The 18881-nt window shown below is 37.9% G+C and overlaps 1 long non-coding RNA gene across 1 annotated transcript in view; it reads right to left on the reverse strand.

The window, feature by feature from the left end:
- LOC116867413 overlaps window positions 1–12188 on the reverse strand; it is a 28492-nt gene extending 16304 nt beyond the window's left edge. Inside the window, exons 1-2 of the long non-coding RNA XR_004382592.1 lie at window positions 12146–12188; window positions 2478–2687 (exon numbers count right to left, since the gene is read on the reverse strand). This is a non-coding gene — a long non-coding RNA (uncharacterized LOC116867413). The remainder of the gene's footprint in view (window positions 1–2477; window positions 2688–12145) is intronic.
- Window positions 12189–18881: the final 6693 nt, after the last annotated feature.

Below are 18881 nucleotides of genomic sequence, written 5' to 3' on the forward strand. Positions count from 1 at the left end.
ACTTGAATCTTCAAACAGAAATTGGGACTGTTGGAAAGGAAGGGAGGGAGTAGATACTGGAGAGGGTCCAACAAATATCCATTATTGCAATATAGTATTTTTTTCTTTTTTCTATTCATCTATCATTTCAGCTATTCAGGCTACCCTAGGTCCTATTGTAAGCATTCAGGAGACAAAGAGGAGTAAATTATAATTCTTGGTTTTAAGGAATTTGTAGACCAATATAAGTAGGCATCTTATCCTTCCAATAACCATGAGAGAAAGATACAGAGGGTACATTAGGGTCCAAGGAATGAAGTATCATTTCTGTTTGGTCGAGGTCTTTCCAGTGCAAAGATTTCAAGATTCTGTGGTTATTTTATGATAGATTTGTTATTGTCCACGGAGCCTACACTGGAAGACTCAAACACTGAAACATCATAAAAATGCCATTTCTTCTCAATGGTGGATTCATCCAAAAACTCACATCTCTAGCACAAAGGTATCAGGCTTATATTAACTAATCTCTGGAATTCTTTTCCCATGTGGCCAGAAGGGATAGGATATTAGTGCTCATTTATCGATGAAAGCAACTTGTGCTGTTAGTGAAAATTTGTCTGATCTTTCTAAGCTGTTTCAGATATCATCAGAACATTATATATTTGTAAGTTAAAAGAAAACAAGAAGCCAAATCCAGGTTTTTACTTTGGACTGACCATGTGTTCAGGTGTAGAGTTTGGATTATAATATAAAACTTCTCTACCGCATGAATTATAACAGAGCAGAATTTGATAACCCAATACTCTTAAATCCCTTCTAGGCAAGTTTCATCTTAAAAAACAAAAGGTGTACCTTGTAGAGAAGTCCCACAGCAAAATATCTGGTTATGAAGGTCACAGTCACAGTGATGAGATCATCAGTTGAAAAATAAATTAAAAATAGCTTGATCCAACTTAGTATAGAAGGTACAGCGAGGAAACGATTAATTTAAAGCCAAACCCATCTTTAATTTCTTTAATATGATTATGAGGCTATAATGATGGTTACCTTTTCTATTTTGTCAGCTGGTGTGAGGTCCAGTAACAAATTACAATAATAACTTACTCTATAAAATAGCAACTTAATCTTTTAAATCCATGAAGTGTCACCTAATTATTTTTTTAATCATTAAAGTGACCCATGCATTCCTTTCTCAACCTACTTTTCTTCATTAAAATGGTTGGCACTTGTTAATTGGCCATACCTTGCCTTAGCCTCCCATTCCCACTCACTTTTATTAACAATATCTTGGAGACCTATCATACTGTACTGCAGAAAACTTACTGTGGTCAAGTTTGCCCTTGGAAAAGTGTTGGGGGAAAAAATCAAACAAAGTCAACAATCTTCAACCCAAACCCACCCGTCTGTGCTATTTAATGGGGCGTTCCTGATGTGAGCATCAGTTCTGGCTGAGAGTTACCACAGAATACAATTGTTTATGCTGTGCCACAGTGTGGAGCAGACAATACCACACAATCAAATCCTTCACACTCAAACAGACATCACACTCTGTAATTATATTTGTCTGACAGATTATTATAATTGTACATGGCAGGTAGTGTAAAGCAGCTCCTTTTTACAGCTTAAATAATGTGGCATATTCTGCGTACTCTAAATCAACCTTGCAGAAGGTAAATTATGAAAGCTAAATGCATGTTGAGTGTTTTTATTTACTCTTTTAGTTAGCATCTTGTGTGGTGCTAGACAGCAAAAGAGAATTGCCTTATTTTGTCTGGTAGTATTTCATTTAACATTTTGTTGTGCAAAGTTCCTTTCTGGATGGCAACTTCTTTTATTTTGCCATACTCAGGACAAACTCCGACAATGATTAATTATAATGTTTTGCCCCACACTCAAATCAACCAAATATGCCAAATCACCATGAAGATAAAATTCATTTCTTAAAAAAAAAAAACCCACCTTATTAAAAACTCAGTTATATGGTTCCTTTCTGAAAGCCTTTTGAGCTAAGGACAAGGCTTTTGGTAAGGGCTTCTAATGTTCACTGTATCTGATTCTCCTTTCCTTCCAAGTATATGAGAGGGTTACATTTCTCTACCATTGTGCAATTAGATGGGGCCATGTTGACTAGCTTTTGCAATTGGCTGTGGGTGGAAGTGATACATGTCATTTCTAATATTGATACATGCTTAGCAATGTGAGACCCTCCAGTGCCCTTTTATGGTGCTGGTGACTGAAGAGTCTATCTATATGTTCCAGAAGAAGCAGCTGTTAGAAGGTAGTGTCTTTGTCAGCCTTACTCCCTGAGTAACTGAAGCTGAACCTCTGCTAAATTAATTAGTTGATTTAGCCTACCCTGACTGATACACGATTCTTCAATATTTGATTTGTCTATGTTGGCCACATTTTACATTAGATATATTATATCCATCTGTCATAGTTTTTATACTATGATTCTACTGTTCCAAAAATATATATGATAAAGTAATAAAAGTTACCTTATCCTGAGGACTTGACAAATTCTGACATGGCATGTTCTTTACATACTCTTATGTAATCCTCATAAAAATTTACAAAATGAGACCAGTCAGGTTAAAGCAGATAATTGATTTCCCATGTCCTCACAGAAGCACTGTTCAATCTGTCCTCTCTAGCTTCAAAATCTATAGCTGTTCCATTTCACTATAGGGTCTCATGTTATTTTTTCCCTGAAATTAGAAAAAAAAAAAAGAAAAATAAAGATATTTATATTTTCCAACATCTTATAGTGTTCTATTTATTTATTGCCTGGATTGATGTATGGGGTTAGGTGCTGCATAAGGCAAATCTTAAATAGCAAAGCATTATCTTCAGAAACTATTATTCTAAAAGGACATGAAACAGATATAAATTCATTCAAATAAAATGCCTGTTGTTGGGGCACTTGGGTGGCTCAGTTGGTTAAGCATCTGACTTGTGATTTCAGCTTAGGTCATAATGTCAGGGTTCTGGCATTGAGCCCTGCATTGGGCTCTGTGCCTAGCATGGAGTCTGCTTGTCTTCCCTCTGCTCATGCTCTCTCTGTCTCTGTCTCTCTCTCTAAAATAAATAAATGGAGTCTAAAAAAACAGTGCCTGATGTTTTAGACACTCAATACAACTGTGAGATTTTATTAGGTATGTCCATGAAGTTCTTGGATGTACTCTTAGGACTGTCAGTTTCATGTGTTTATATCTAGGTATTACAGTACATAGCATGTCACATGTTCTAACCCATTCATGACAGTTGTTGCTACTGAAGCCCTCTTCAACATTTTCCTAAAGACAACATTTTTCTGATATTTTCTAAATTTTCCCATTGTTCCAGTTTTTAGAGTATAACACTCACTGAGGAGTTTTTAAAAACCAATTTGTTTCTTACTAATTCACATAGACTTCCCTATTCCAATTTGTTTCTTAAATACACATCAAAGTATAAAAAAATTTCTTGCCCTGCTTATTTATTTCACTGCTTACTTATTTCCAATCTGTACCATTTTATATGAAGCTTCCCTAAACTGCCAAGATCTCTTCTATGGGTCCCCATCCCTGGCCTCATCTGATTAGATTACTGGAAGATCTTTAATTTAAGGGGAGTTAGTCCATAGGCAGCTAGTCATAGGTGATTTTGCATGCCTAGAAAGATGATCTGGGTCAATCAGATTCATTTCCTAGAACTGAAGATTAGGAAATTAAAAAACTAACCTAGTATCAATGGTAACAAAAGTGGCAGTATTTTTCTGACTCCTTGATTTTTTTTTGACAAGCAAGTATTATAAACTTTATCATCTGGGAACTTCCTGCAATGTGAGAATTATCAAAGTAACATAAAATCAGGGTAGGGATGTTCTTATAAAGAGAAGGAAGCTTTAAGGCAGAGCAAAAATACTCCATGGAACATACAGCAACAACTCAATGCTCTGTGAAGTATTAGATCCCTTAGTGAAGATAATCTCTATTGCTCTGAATCATGGAATCCATGAAAATATTACCAGAACCAGAGAAATTACCTAGAAAGTGGGACAGGAAAGGACTTGATCTTAATACTTGGATATACTTTTAGTATATACTTTTAGTAGAAAATTAGCAGCTTGGTAGCATGCAGTTATACTTATAGTTCATAATTTTTTAAATAGTTTGGAAATTTGACCTTTACCCAACTATGAGATTAAATAATTTGGAGAAAAAGAAGTCTAGGATTGTTAGAAATTATAGACTGCTACCTTTTACATGTGCTTGATTCAAACATTTTTATTACCTGCTTTAAAAAAATTGTTCAGTTAGAGAAAAGTCAACAATTGCTTACATTTAATTTGATAAGTCACCAAATAAACTTTGATATTGAAAGGTATGGGGGAATTGTACTAGATTGAGAGCCAGAAATCAGGATTTGGGGCTCAGCTCTGCCTAACTTTCATTGTGGCCTTAATAGTCATTCATTCTTTATTTCATGTATTCATTTAATTATCTATCTGCAACCAGGATGTTTGGATTTGAATACCATCCCTGTCACTTACTAACTGTGGGATCTCAGGCATATTATTATTTAATCTCCATTTCCTTATTTGTAAATGAGGATAACACTACCTACCTCATAGGTTTGTTGTATTAACTACATAATATACTTACAGCAGTACCTGACATACAATAAGGTCTAGTAAGGACTGAGACTAGGGTGAGGCAAGAGAGGCACCTAAAGGGCAAAATTTAAGGAAGTGCTTGAACAACCCTGAAAGAGCAAGCCTCCTCAAATTTTGCCCTGCACCCCTCCATCTTATTCTAGTCCTGATCCTAGGTTAAGCTATTATTGTTCATTCATTTGTGTATATTTTATCATGGAAAGGTATAAGGAGAGTTTTGGTAGGCACACAAAAATGGGGATATTTAGAATTCCTACTCCATCAAATTTTTGTGAGGACTACATGAGATAATTCACATAAAGAGCTTAGCATAGCATCTGGCATGTAATAAATACTAAATAAATGTGAGCTTTAAAAAGAGAAAGGTGATGGACTTGGTAACCGCTAACATTGCCTTCTACCTCTAAAAATCTGTATTCTAAGACCTAGCTAGTTAAAATGTTGTAATTATTGATAGCTGCTTTGAAGAAAGGTGGCACCAACATTTAGCAGTGTAACTCTGTGGGGGTGGGATCATTACAGAATAAAGAGAAAACATGTTCTTAGTCTTTAGGGGCTCACAATCAGGCTGAAAAAAGGCAGGTGAGTAAGTAAAACATATTCTCATACATATGTAACAACACTATCTATATCCAAATACACATTCTATGGGGAATGGCATGCTGTTGAGATGGAACTCTTTGGAAAGCTGCTTTATCTTCCAATCAGTCAGGAAAGATTTTGAGAAAGAGGCCAGCTTTGAGTGTTCTTTGATGTGTTCACTAGAAGAGTGTCATTGTTTAGCCTGATGGAAGTTTGGGAGGGTGTTAGAAGGATGGCAGATAGAATGGGTGAATTTTTAGGTTATAGCCGATTCACTGAAAAAATGAGAAGGTAAAGGTAGACATATTAAAAAGCGAAATGATGGGATAAAGGAACATAGTTTAGCCTGAGGATATGCAAGAGAGATATTGGATGATCTTGATGGGCAGGCCCTAAAACTTACTGTGGAGGTGATGGGGACCTTTAAAGTTTGTTAATATAACTAACTGCTCATTTGCCTATCTCACCTATCAAGATGAGCCTCTTACATAATTGATTATCTATTGGCTGTTATCTAAGGGCCACAGAAAGTACAGAACTGCTGAAAATCCCTGTTAATTTGGCCCAAATTGGTATAGATTATATTTCTGTCAAGAGAGATTTGTTACAGGAGGCCTGGAGGGGTCTCCCTTGGTTAAGCATCTGCCTTCAGCTCAGATCATGATTCCAGGGTCCTAAGATTGAGTCCCACTTGAGTCCCTGCTCAGCAGGATGCCTGCTTCTCCCCTCTGCCTATCACTCTCCCTGGTTGTGCTCACTCTCTCTGACAAATAAATAAAATCTTAAAAAAAAAAAAAAAAGACAGAGAGAGAGATTTGTTAGATTTTCTTGTTATTAGTTAATTGGTCAACAAGTGATAAAGGTCCACATGCCACTCAAAAGTAGAACATCTTTATATAACATAAATTAAGTATTGCCTCTGATATTTGTGGAAAATATAGGAAAAACATAAACATTTCCTAGTGGCTTTGACTTTGAAGTAAAGACATACCCAATGTAGATGCTTAAATATTTCTCCAGTGGCATGTAGCATAGTACATGTTATACAGTAGGTGCCTAATAAGTACTTGTTGAATGAATCAGTAAATAAAAGAGAATTGTCTTTGGATTAGGTGGAAGTAATTGTGCAATGCTTCTTAAGTGTGTATATTATTTCATATATTTATTCTAAGGATGATGTTGCAGAAGCAAATATATATGAAGTACACATTATGGAATTATAGAAGTAAAATGTTAATTGATGCAGATGTAATTATTTTTGACAAGTTTTCAGATAAAAGGGGTGTTTTGTGTAATATATCCTTAAAATTAAATGGAAGTCAATAGAAAAGTCTAAGTAACTAAATTCACAAGAGTTAAAGGCTTTTAGAGCTGTAAAATGTCTTATGAGGAGTGCAGACGGAGGCTTTGATATTAAAAAAGAACTTGCTATAAGTTCATTACCATCTTAACTGGGTTGTGAAGGCAACCCAGATATCCCACCATAGGCAACACAGTATTCCTTAATGGAATACTACACAGCTATTAATGTGTTATTGAAGTTGGAGAGTATTTAATCACATGGAGAGATATTAACATTAAGTGGAAAGAAAAACACCAACTTAAAAATCAGTTTGTGTCAGATGAACCTATTCAAACATGCACAGAAGAAGCCTGGAATAATAAGATCTAAAATCAACAAGGATCATTTCTGAGAGAGAGAATCACTGATTTCTTTCTTCCATGCTTATGTGTTTTTTTTAATCTAAAGAAAAGGACATGTATTTTAAAAAAGTTATTAAATTATTTCTTCAAATAAAGAAGAGACCAAAATGACCTGCTAAAACTGGGGACACTACTTTTTCTTTGTTTCGATATTGAACTCAATGTCAACATCCAGCTGCCTCTGACCTTGAATTTACTTATGCCAACGAGTCTCCCTTTTGCTTGTTGCATGGATTTAATGTCTCCTATTTTAATACAGCCACATCCTACCAAGTCCTAAATTTTACTTCAAAAAATAATTTATGAACTAGATGACACACTTGCTTTTTGGTACCTGAGCTTACTTCTGGTTACCATGAATATTCAGGAGTATAGAGCATAGTGGCTCCACTCTGCCCCATAAACTTCAATAAAGTAAAGGCAGTTTCTGGAGTGATAAGGGCATATGGTCTGTGAGGACAAGTATGTTTGCTGATGAATGGAATAAAGACAGAGAGTCAGAGAAGACTATTATCTGGGACCATTTCCGAACTGACCAGGGCTTGTAGAAAGGTCAAATTAGGCTGCTTAGCATTTTAAAGAAAATGATTTGATTTGTTTGCTTAATACAGTGTAAGTACCTCTGTCAACACATATAGTGTTTTAACATTATGAGCTTATTAAAATAGTAAATCTGTGGAGAACATTCAAATCTTCACACAATTATGCTTGAACCTAATGTACAAGTGAAAATAGGCAATGGTAATAACATCATACAACACTGGAGACAATTTCTCAGCCTGCAGGTACAAAAAAACGTTACTGATTGCCTGAGCTTTGTGCCAGCTCCTTTTTATCTGTCTGCTTGCTGTTTTTCATTCAAATTATAACACCTTTTCCTACAAGATAAATTAACAGGTTTTTTCCCCCCGAGTTTTAAGTTTAGATCCTTCGAAAAGCTTAACATAAAGTAGAGTCATTAGGCTTGGTAAGAGGCCAAATTTAGGCAAAGCAGATACAAAAATACTTCATGTAAAATAAAAATTCAAATACGGGATGCATGCATGGAGCTGCCTGATTGCTGTATTTATGAGGGCCTGCAGGTTTGTTTTAATTTCTTCCTGCATTCATGAATCCTTGTTTTTATTTTTTTGCTATCCTTTCTCTTACTGTAGGGGGTTTGTATTTGGCTTTCATTTCCCCTTCCTGGTCCTCTTTTAATGAGGAAATTAATTTTTCTTATCATTCATTAGAAGATTTGTTTTGAAAGGTAAAAAGTGTCCTCTATTCTTTAGTAATCATTAAGTTATTAAGGCAGAGTTCCACCTTGACTGTAAAGAGGTATAAGTGAGCATCTTGGTTTGGGCGTATAGAATGGAGAGCGTGAGAGAGGAATGATAATCTGGAGCCCAAAGTTCCTCATTTCAGAGACAGCCATGACTTCTAAATAGGCATTGTCCTTAAAATGTATCCAGGTTGGGGAAAAGTTGTGAGGTAAATGGTATCCCAGGTGGAGGACATTTCAGTATGTTTCCCTGACATCTTAGTTGAATGTGTTATTTTCCTAAGGTTCTGAGACATACATTTGTGAATCAACACCTACTATTAAGTATCTACTAAGTGCAATCACTTAGTTTGTATATATAAAAGCAAGGAGCAAACAGGGTCCAGATTTTAAGATGTTTCTAATCCAGACATGTTAATACCATCCCATTATATAAGACTTTACAGACTTAGTCATTTGACTTTTACATTAATCCTAAAAAGCAGATAAAATGATTTCCAACTTATACATGATAAGAGTGGGTCTCAAAGATGGTAAGGATCACACAACTAATAAGGGGCAGAGCTGGGACCTGATATCAAATCACCTGATTTTTTAAAAAATTCAATTTAATTTTTTTTTTTTTTTTTTTTTTTTTTTTTAGTGTAATCATCTGATTTTCAATCCACCTAGCTTACTGGTTCTCACTGGGGATGGGGTGAGAATTTGAACCACCGAGGGAATATTTAAAAATGCTTATTGCTGGTGCCTTTACATGTTCTGGCATAAACTCTTGGGGTTTAGACAACTACCCTCTCCTCTAGATGGTCTTAGACAACTGAAGAAGGTAAAGTGAGGTGGGTGGAAGGACAACCTCAAAAATATAAATATTTAAATATATATATGCATTTCTTCTCAGATGTTTTTGATATTCCTGCTCTACACAATTGCCCAAACAACAATTGCATGAGAAGAAATAACAATAGAAGCCAGGGTACGGTAGATGCCACTTGGGTAATGACAATAAGAATGTGATTTCAGAGACCAGAAATACCATTTCTAATTCAGGTGGTCAGGGAAGTCTTTTAGAACAAATCAGGCCTTAATGGTGAATAAGAGGGATGTATGACTCAGGGAGTTCCTGAGACTAAATACTGAGAGAAGCTCAACCATATTTTTCTTCTGAGTGCCACCACTTGCTAGCTGTTCAACATTAGTCAAGTTTGACAATCTGAGGTTCATTTTTCTCACCTACAAAATGGGGATAATAACCAACTCACTGGGATGCTGTGGGGAGTAAATGAGAAAACAGATCTTGATGCCTGATATAGTGCCTGCTCAACATTCTGCTCAACAAAGTGGCATTCCTTGCCCTTCTCAAAGTTCTAAACAAAGTTTCTCAAATTTTTGGAAAATTTTATACTTTTTCTCACCTTAGCAGCGATAACCGTGCCTCGTCTGTGGCGTCTGTCTGTCCTAAAAATCCTCTTTTAGAAGTTACATCGTCTAAGAAGTCTCAGGCTTTCTCTCCCTGGCAGGTGATTCCGTCCTTTTTGAATTCTCTTAGAGGACTCCTCACTTCTGCTCTTCCCCTCATTTCACATTGTCTAGTGCTGTCTTATGCCTTATCAGCCTCCTGTTTGAAAACTTGTCTTTATATTGCTGCAATATCTATTATATTAGCTTCTGAACAAATTTGGGCAAACTGGATGCAAAAGCCTTCATGTTCCCTTTGATTCTGGTGTGATAGGCCTGGACCTTAAATTAGTTCCTTGAGCTGGGGACTTGCTTCAATCACTTGGGATTTTTCTCTAATCTGTAACAGTTACACTAATCGGATTTAAAACTGACTGAACACTTTTATTATAGCTTGCCAGAGGTATGCATTAAAATTTAACACTGTTTCCTCTTTGAACAGAAAGAAAGTACTTATGGTGTGATTATATAGGATTAGAATTTTTCATTAAAAAGGGTTTTAAACACTTCGGCAAGTAGAAGGCAGAAACCTATTTAATGAGTTTTTAAAGGTAGTGAAAGTAAGCAAAGTTTAACAGAACCATTTTTCCTCCCCTCACATAAAGCTTCTCTTTCACCTCAATGTATCAGGCCATGCACAAATCATGGCCTGATGACTTGTAAAGGACTGCCATTTGCACACAGCAACAGAAGACTAAGCCTGTTATAAAACGAAGGAGAGATTATAGAGAAATCTAAGAGCAGATCAGAATGCTTCACAGCCTCAAGTTTGGAGAATTATCTGAATTATAACTAAGGTGATACTATAGACTCCACGCTCAACTGAGGAATTATGTTATGGTTTGTGATATCCTAAAAAACTTACAGCCTAGATTCCTGAAGAAAGCCAAAAAGAATCTGAGACTTTGAAGGTGGTAATTGAGATGTGGCGTTGTCTTGTCTGTGTGGCTCACAGTGGCGATGGGTGCATGGGGCTTATCCTGTGTGACTTGGTATTTATGGAGGTTGGCAGATGTGGTGCCATTTAATACTACCCCCAACACCACATGCAAATGCAGAAGCCACAGAATACAAAGCCCAGGCCTCTGGAAACAGGAAATCTAGCCAAAATATTTAACCAAGTAATTTTATCACTGCCTTTGAAATGGCTATGGTATGCATTTTAGTTGGGTTCAGGAGCACACATATCTCAAATAAAGGACTTGGGTTGAAATAAATCTACCTCAGATCTGTTTACCCAGCAAGATCTGAAGATTCAATTTTCTAAGCATTTCTGAAATAAGAGTTGCTGGAATTAGAGCAAGGCAGCTCAGTGGCAACAGTTTAAGTTTTCTCTGATGTGAACTCTGATAGGAACAGAGTAGCTATTGGAAATGTTGTGTGTACATTCTCATTTACAGCTAATTAGAAGTATTTTTGTGACTGAAGAAGGGGAAATGTGTCATGGGTGTCAGCACATTGTGCTGCACAGTTAATAAGAATTGGCACTAAAGCCACATGTATCATACTTGGAAGCAAACTTTGATGAAGACACAGTTTTAGAATTATCGTGTATACATTCTCATTTATAACTGATTAAAAGTATTTTTTAATCTGATATCTAGGATAGTGACATGAATGTCAGCAAAATGTATATACTAACAGTTATATATCTCAATTAAGAAGAAATAGACCACCAACATGGACTTGTACACTTCTTGAAGAACTGAGATTACCAGGAAACATGAAAGAGAATCCTTCAGGTCAGACCAGACACTTGGGAGGAGGGGGGTTTGCCCTGTCGCATCAGTATCCAAGTGGAACCTTTGGGGTTGTTTCCTTCCTTTTCTTTCTTTCCTTGTCATCCTCCTCCTTTTCCCTTCCTTCTTCTTTTTGCTCCTCCCTTCCTCTCTCTAACTCCTTTCTTTCTTTCCTCTCTTCTTTCTTTCTTTCTTTCTTTCTTTCTTTCTTTCTTTCTTTCTTTCTTTCTTTCTTTCTTTCTTTCTTTCTTTCTTCTTTTTTCTTTCTTCCAGGAAGTAGAGGCTGCTTACTTACAGGAGCAGAGTGGCTGCATGTGAGTGGTTACCCAGGCCAGAATAACAGTGAGGCATATCTTTTCTCCCTGCCTAACTAATGGTGTATTTGAGCCCTCCAGCTATTTGCCTTCTCAGTCAACTATAAAGAAATAATAATAGCTAGTCTTTATGTATCATTTACTATGTGCCAGGTACCATTCTGAAAGCTTTACCTGTATTTCCTATTTAATTTTCTTAACAGCCCAATGAAGTAGGTAATATATTATATCCATTTTACAGAGGGGGAAACTGAAGCCCAAAGAAATGAAATAACCCGTCCAAGGTCACACAACCATAAGTGACAGAGACAAGATTTGAATATAGTTGTCAGGTCCCAGAGTTTGTACTCTTCACCACTATGCCAAACTGCCTCTCCATATTTTGTTTTTAATCTACAACTACTGAAAAACTTAAAACAGGAAAAGTGTGAGGTAGAAAGTAAAAGCCTACCTGAAATCCCATGTTTCAGAGATGATTATTGTTAGTATATTGGTGACTATCTCTCTTTCATCTGTCGTAAGCACGTACTCATATTTGTATGGTTTTACCTGAATGGAATAATACGTCACAGACGTGGTTTTTAAATAAAGACCTCTTTTTGTTTCACTAACCTCCCCCTCTTCTATTCCCATATACCCAAACACATTTAAAAAGCTAGCATGTATCCTTTTTAAAGTATATATACATATATAATTTAAAAATAAATGCTTACATATACATTTGCAAATAAGGATGTTTATGTACAGATATGTAGCTTTCTGAGGGGCTATTTTTGTTTTGTATTACAAAATGACATCCTATCGTAACACTACTCTGCATCTTCCCTATCTTATGCAACAGTATGTCTTAGAAGTTTCTGATTAAGGGGCGCTGGGGTGGCTCAGTCAGTAAGTCCACTGTTGAGTTTTGGCTCAGGTCATGATCTCAGGGTCCTGAGACAGAGCTCTGTGGAGTCCACTTGAGATTCTCTCTCTCCTTCTGCCCTCCTCCCACTTGCTCTCTCTCTTTCTCAGGGGAAAAAAAAAAAGCCTTCTGATGTCAACTTGATTAGTTTACCTCACCTTTTTGGGGGAGTGGGGAGAAGGCAAGGGACGGAGAATCTTAATCAGCCTTCACACCCAGGGTGCATCTCAGGACTCTGAGATCATGACCAGGGCCGAAATTAAGAGTGGGAGGCTTAAGCGACTGAGTCACCCAGGCACCCCAAATCTCACTCTTTTTAATGGCTGCATATTATTTCATTGCATGGCCATTTTTATATATTCCTCCAACAACAAAATTCTGCTGTTAATATTTTCCTTCCATAGATAGAATTTTGGCTGTTTTCTCTCCAACGCAAAGCCGGAGACAAGGACTTGCATGCCTATTATTCATTAGGGAAGCGATCCAGGCCGGAGTCAGGAGTGCGACCGGGGACAGTGAAACAGAGAAGGTACGACACCGTGGTTTGTGCCCACGATGGGCCAGTGGATTCTTCCTGTCTGAGTGGTCTTACCAACAGAGCCTTTAAAACATGGTGTTTGATGCTTCGGCCCACATTCCCCACAACCAGGAATCGTTTCTCCGGGGCTAACAGCTCGGCATTTGCAGGCTGCCTGGGCAGGTGTAGAGCCCCGGGGGCAGATGGGAAACGCGTGTGGGCCGCATGCGTGGTTCTGCTCCTCCTGTTCCGCTGGTTGCCGCTTCGGTGTCTGGAATGGAAAGGTGGTTTCAGAGGAGCTGAGGCTTCTGGGACAGAAAGCCATTCCTGCTTTCCTCTGTATTTTCCCATCCTGGAGATCAATGGTTTTTATGCAGGGGACGAACTTTTTCCCTTTGCCCTGGCAATCACAATGATGGTAATATAGCTTGTCTTCTGGCCCAACTTTGTATCGAATGCCCTACACAGTACATCTGCGTCTTTACAACAGCCATTTATCAGGTAGGTGTTTTGTGTAGGGGAGACCCAAAGAGATTATGAGGGAGGAGCATTTGTACCCTGTTATCTTTGTATTCTCAGTGGCTAGTATATGTCTGTTGCTTAAAGAACATTCAGTCTGCACTTTTAAGGGAATGCCGCTGAAGTAACTTGTGCTCAGTTACACACCCACTATGTGGCAAATCTGGCCTTTAAACCCAGGACTTTTTGCGTCCAAAACCTGTATGTCTTTTATTAAACCCCTGAAGCCTAAAGAATTTTGTGAAACTTCTTGCAAATTTTAAGGCAGAATATGTAAAATTGTTCATCCTAAATTTTTTGAAAGCTTATTTTTTAATGGGAAGGGGAAAATACAAGACATTTTATAAAATAAAATAAGATGAATCTGATACATTTAGGCTATGTTTGTGTCATGATAAAATGAGTTTTAACTACTTATTGAATAGCATTTACAGACTATGAAAAACATTACATGAAGTTTTTATTTTTAGATTGTATCCACACTATCTTGAAAATCTTGAAAACTTTATAGTTGTATAAAAAGGAAATAGCATTACTATTCTAAACTACTCCAGTTGTTTTGAATCTGGAATATTACAATGGCCAAGCTTCTTCCAAACAGAGATTTGTTTAAAATGGAAAAAATTGGGGAGCCTCATGAGTATAAGGTACAGCAACTAATCATTAAAGGGGGACTCCTAGAAACCGGTATTTCCAGTCATTCTTTGGTTTGGCTCCTGATAGGGTTCTCCTGCATCTAGCAATGCACCATAAAAAGGTTTAGGATGAATGAGGCGTATTTGTCATTTGAGAAGTCATTGTCTTAGATTTCTGGCCCTCTTTAATAAATCCTCTTGACCAAACTTTCTTGAAACATTTTCTTTTCCTGACTTTCTAGTTTGTTTTTATTTTTTTAAATATAAGACACATGTTAATGACAAAAAAGCCATACAAAATACAAAGAATACAAAAAGCACCCTAAATCCAACCACCCAGATAAAACATTGTTATCCTCCTCCCTAACTTCGATGTGACATTGACTTTTGGTGATTCATCCCTTCCTTTCTTTGTGTTTTGGCTAACTCCTCTTCTTCCTTCAAAAATATAATTTAATTCCTAAAACAAAACCTATGGGTTGGATATAATCAATCTCATTTTACAGATGCAGAAACTGATCTCTCCATGCCAGTGAAGATCTCTGAATTCTGTGATCTGTGATTGTCAGGGTAAGTCTGAGATAAAAGTTTCATAAATGTCTCTATTTTAAACTTCTAGAGATGCTAACCTGCATTTAGAAGGTCAAGGGTTGGCACATCTGTCTCTAGAATCCTAGGATGGGATTCTCTTGAAGAAAGTTTTCTCTTACGCTTTTGTGTTTCTGTCTGTTGGACAGTAAACCAAACAAGCCAACAACAAAAACTTTAGTGCAGAAAATAAGCACATCGGTAGTAAATTGTTTCACTTCAAAAAAGACTTTGGGCCATTGTAGTTTGAGGATAAAACCAAGCTTCTTCTCTCTCTTGGGTTGTTTCTTATTTATTTCATCTCCATGAAAGTATGTTATGGTTTGACAAATAAACTGTGGATACTCAAAAAAGTGCATTATGTTTCCAAAATACACTGTCTTCTCACAGTCGTTTAGAATATGCATTGAAATACATATAATTAAATAGAAGAATGAAATTATATTTGGAAGCCATTAACTAAAAGTGCCTACCTTTATGTCTTTCACCATAATTCTTAGGCCTTACAACAAAGAACGTGTTTCTTTATCTACCTAGGAGCAGGGCTTTCTATGTACTTCTTCTGACGTGAAAAGATTTACCTTCTGGCTGTTGAAAATAATGTGCTAACTGAGGAAATTAAAAGGAAAAACAAAGCGTAGGCTCAGTGTGATTTACTTATGCCTGGGTTCCAAGTGGCCTGTGAATTATGAGGTGCAAATTACTAAAAGATTAATACTTTATTAATATTGTGTAATCAGTTGGGAAGACTTTCCCCAGAGGACAGCACACCAGTGTTTGTCTTCCAGAAATGGTATCAAGTCACAGATCAAGAGTTATCTGGGGAAAGCAGTGTGTTCTTCCCTATGCTTGAATGCATTGAGTTGGGCTAGATAGAGCAGCCTTCCATCTGTGAGTACATACCAAAAGTCTGGGAGCCTTAAAAGTTGAAGTGATCCATGTCAGGCACCTATGTATCTATACCTGTTCTCTTTTGCTATGTAACCCACAACTGTAAAACAGCTAGCATTTTATTATATTTCACAATTTCATGGGTCAGGAATTCAAGCACTTCTATTGCATGTGCTTTGATTGGCATCACTTGGTGACATTCGGCTGATATGTGGGCTGATCTGGAGAGTTCAAGACAGATTTATTAACATATCTGGTCTCTTGGATGACTCAGCTGGACCCCTCTTCCTGTTGTCTCAGGGCCTCGCTGCACGGTCTCTCCATCAGAGTAGTTGGACTTCTTTTTTTTTTTTTTAAGATTTTACTTATTTGACAGAGAGGGATCACAAGTAGGCAGAGAGACAAGCAGAGAGAGAGAGAGGAGGAAGAAGGCTCCCTGACGAGCAGAGAGCCCAATGTGGGACTCGATCCCAGAACCCTGAGATCATGACCCGAGCTGAAGGCAGAGGCTTAACCCACTAAGCCACCCAGGCGCCCCAGTAGTTGGACTTCTTTTACAGGTTGGATGCTGGAGTCTATTAAGGACTGGCCCAGAAATGGGCTTGGTATTATCTTCACTGTATTCTATTGGTCAGAGTAGTCACAGAGCCCACCCAGAATTAAGGGGATGGTAGAGAGATCTCCTCTCTTGATGGAAGGCATTCAAAGAATTTGGCACTATCTTTAATTTGCCTTGATTTATCTTTTCCCCCATTGTCAATATCTAGGAAGAGAGAAGAAGGAAAGTATCAGGAAAAGCAGTTCTAGATAGATTCCTCATCTGGTCTGTTTCAGCCTGGAAGGAGGAATGGAGGACTTCAGCACACAGGTAAGCTCAAGATGTATGTTTAATTTGGGAGCTACAGTGCCTAAGTATCCTCTGTCAGCCTCCTGGTGAATTAGCCCTGGCAATGTTAAAATACAGTAAGTTGAGATTCCCCAAGGTAAGAAGGCTGTGATCCATTGCCTTAACTTGGAAGGCCATGTGGCCCCTTTGTAGCACCTGGTGAGTGGGAACACGGACACATGGCTTCAGGAAGAAGTTCCCACCACAAAGCAGTGAGCATCCTGAGCTTCATCTCCCAAAGAGGAATTGTTCCAAGGTGTGAGGGAGAGAGGGTCAACACAGCAGGATAAACACACTAATTGCCTACCTCTTTTTAAGAAAGAAAATGGAATTTGATGATGAATTCTATTATTTTGCTTCAAGATCAGTTTGTATCAAAATGTAAGAACAAAAAATGTTAAGCCAAAGGTGTTAGCACAATTGGTACAAACATGTCACTTCCCTGTTTCCTTATAAAACACACCTTATAGTGTTGGGGATGAGAATGTGGACTCTGGTGGCTCAGACTGCTTGGGGTTGAATTCCAGCCTCAAGAGTTGTAGTAGTGTGTGATTCTGGGTGTTCCTTGATTCTTTTATCTGTAAAATGGGAGTAATATTAGTATTAAATAATAATGGTAATAATAAATACTTCATAGGAATGATATAAGGATTAAATGAGATGATTCATGGAAGACCCTTAGTACAGTGCCTGATGCTAAGGTGATTACCACGTAAAAGGTGTTCAATAAATGTCAGCTTTTATTAATGTTATTACAGCAATAGCCCCCACCCTGGTTGTGGAGCATGAGGGTACTGGGCGACTGAAGAAAGGGAGGGATGGAAATCCAAGTAAGACTTCTCATTCCTTTCTCTCTAGTTATAGCCACTGGGGTATAATGTGATCTATAAACGCTTCTGTCTGGTGACATGCCAGCAAATGATATGTCTCCCTGATCTTAGATTTTCAAGCTTAATGAAAGGGCCCAGGTGCTGGAGGCTCAGAGCAGAGAGGAAGCTGGGGGGGCTGAGGTCTGTCCTAGCCTTTAAAAACCACTGCCGCTCTAATAAATAAAGCATTCACTCAGAGAGTCTGAAAGCTGGGGAGCCCCGTTGCGTGCAAATCCAGATCAGTGGCTGAGCTTCTTCCGGGTTGAAGCTAATCATAACTGACATGTTAGAGTAAAACTACTTTATAAAATCAATATTAAATTTACAACCTTTGACATCTGGGGACATCCAAGATAAGGGGGAAATAAGCCATAGAGTAAACAGTCTTCCAACTATGCCATCTGCTCAAGGAGAAGGGGAGACGTGGGAAACCAAGAGCCCGAATCATAACACTGTTAGTCTTGTTTTTGTACCAAAACAAGACTTGACATCAATAAAAACATTAAAAAAAAAATCACACAGACATTTACACACAGAGAAGAAAGGGAAACAACAAGGAGAGCTCTACCAATCTAACAGAGTCCCAGAATCATTCCAGAGTGAAGTGATTGGATTCCTTCTCTGACAGTGAGGCTTGATTTTCCTGGACAGTGGGATTCTGCAATTACAGGGCAAACATCACTTTGTGAGGCTGGCAAATCCCCTGCTGAAAACGCTAACCTATCTAACCAGGGACCATGCTCTAATAAAAGTCTGCACTTCTCTAGTAGGTCTTCCTGCATTCACTGGGATTCAAATATAGCAGAAAGGGATACTTGGAAGCAGAGTAAAGCTATAAAGGTCATCACAAAGTGAGAATGTGTTTCTCTGAGTGCTCTTCAGGGGGTACCAGCTCTCAGCTGTTCACGTGTGGGGTGGAATTCTTACTTCTGGAAATGGAATTTTAATTTGGACTCCTAGAAGCAGAATTGCCTTAGTCTTACCAGGAGGAGTCAGTCTGGGACAGAAGACCCTACAGCATCCAGCATGGGCAGGATACTGAATGACTTCCTACTCCTTTGCATTCAGAAGCATTTTGTCCTAGTCACTGGTTAGAGAATTTTGTCACCTCCGCTGTGGATCTGGGTACCTTGAGTTTATTATATAAATTAGGAAGTACTCTAGGATAGGTGGAATGGGGAAGGCAAGGCCAGGCAGCTTTGCTGATCTAAATAGACTCTTCTGTGGTGCTTCCCCTTCTGGAAGCACAGTTTAAATTTATGTCCTGGCTCACCTGTATTCAATACTGTGAGTCTGAAATCACCAAAATACATGTTTAATTCAGTATTTCCATTCATGAAACCTTTAAGGGGCATAGCAGCAATGCCATTCTTTCCCC

Source organism: Lontra canadensis, unplaced genomic scaffold (assembly GCF_010015895.1).
Source record: "Lontra canadensis isolate GAN:19392208 unplaced genomic scaffold, GSC_riverotter_1.0 scaffold12, whole genome shotgun sequence".
Lineage (NCBI taxonomy): Eukaryota > Metazoa > Chordata > Mammalia > Carnivora > Mustelidae > Lontra > Lontra canadensis.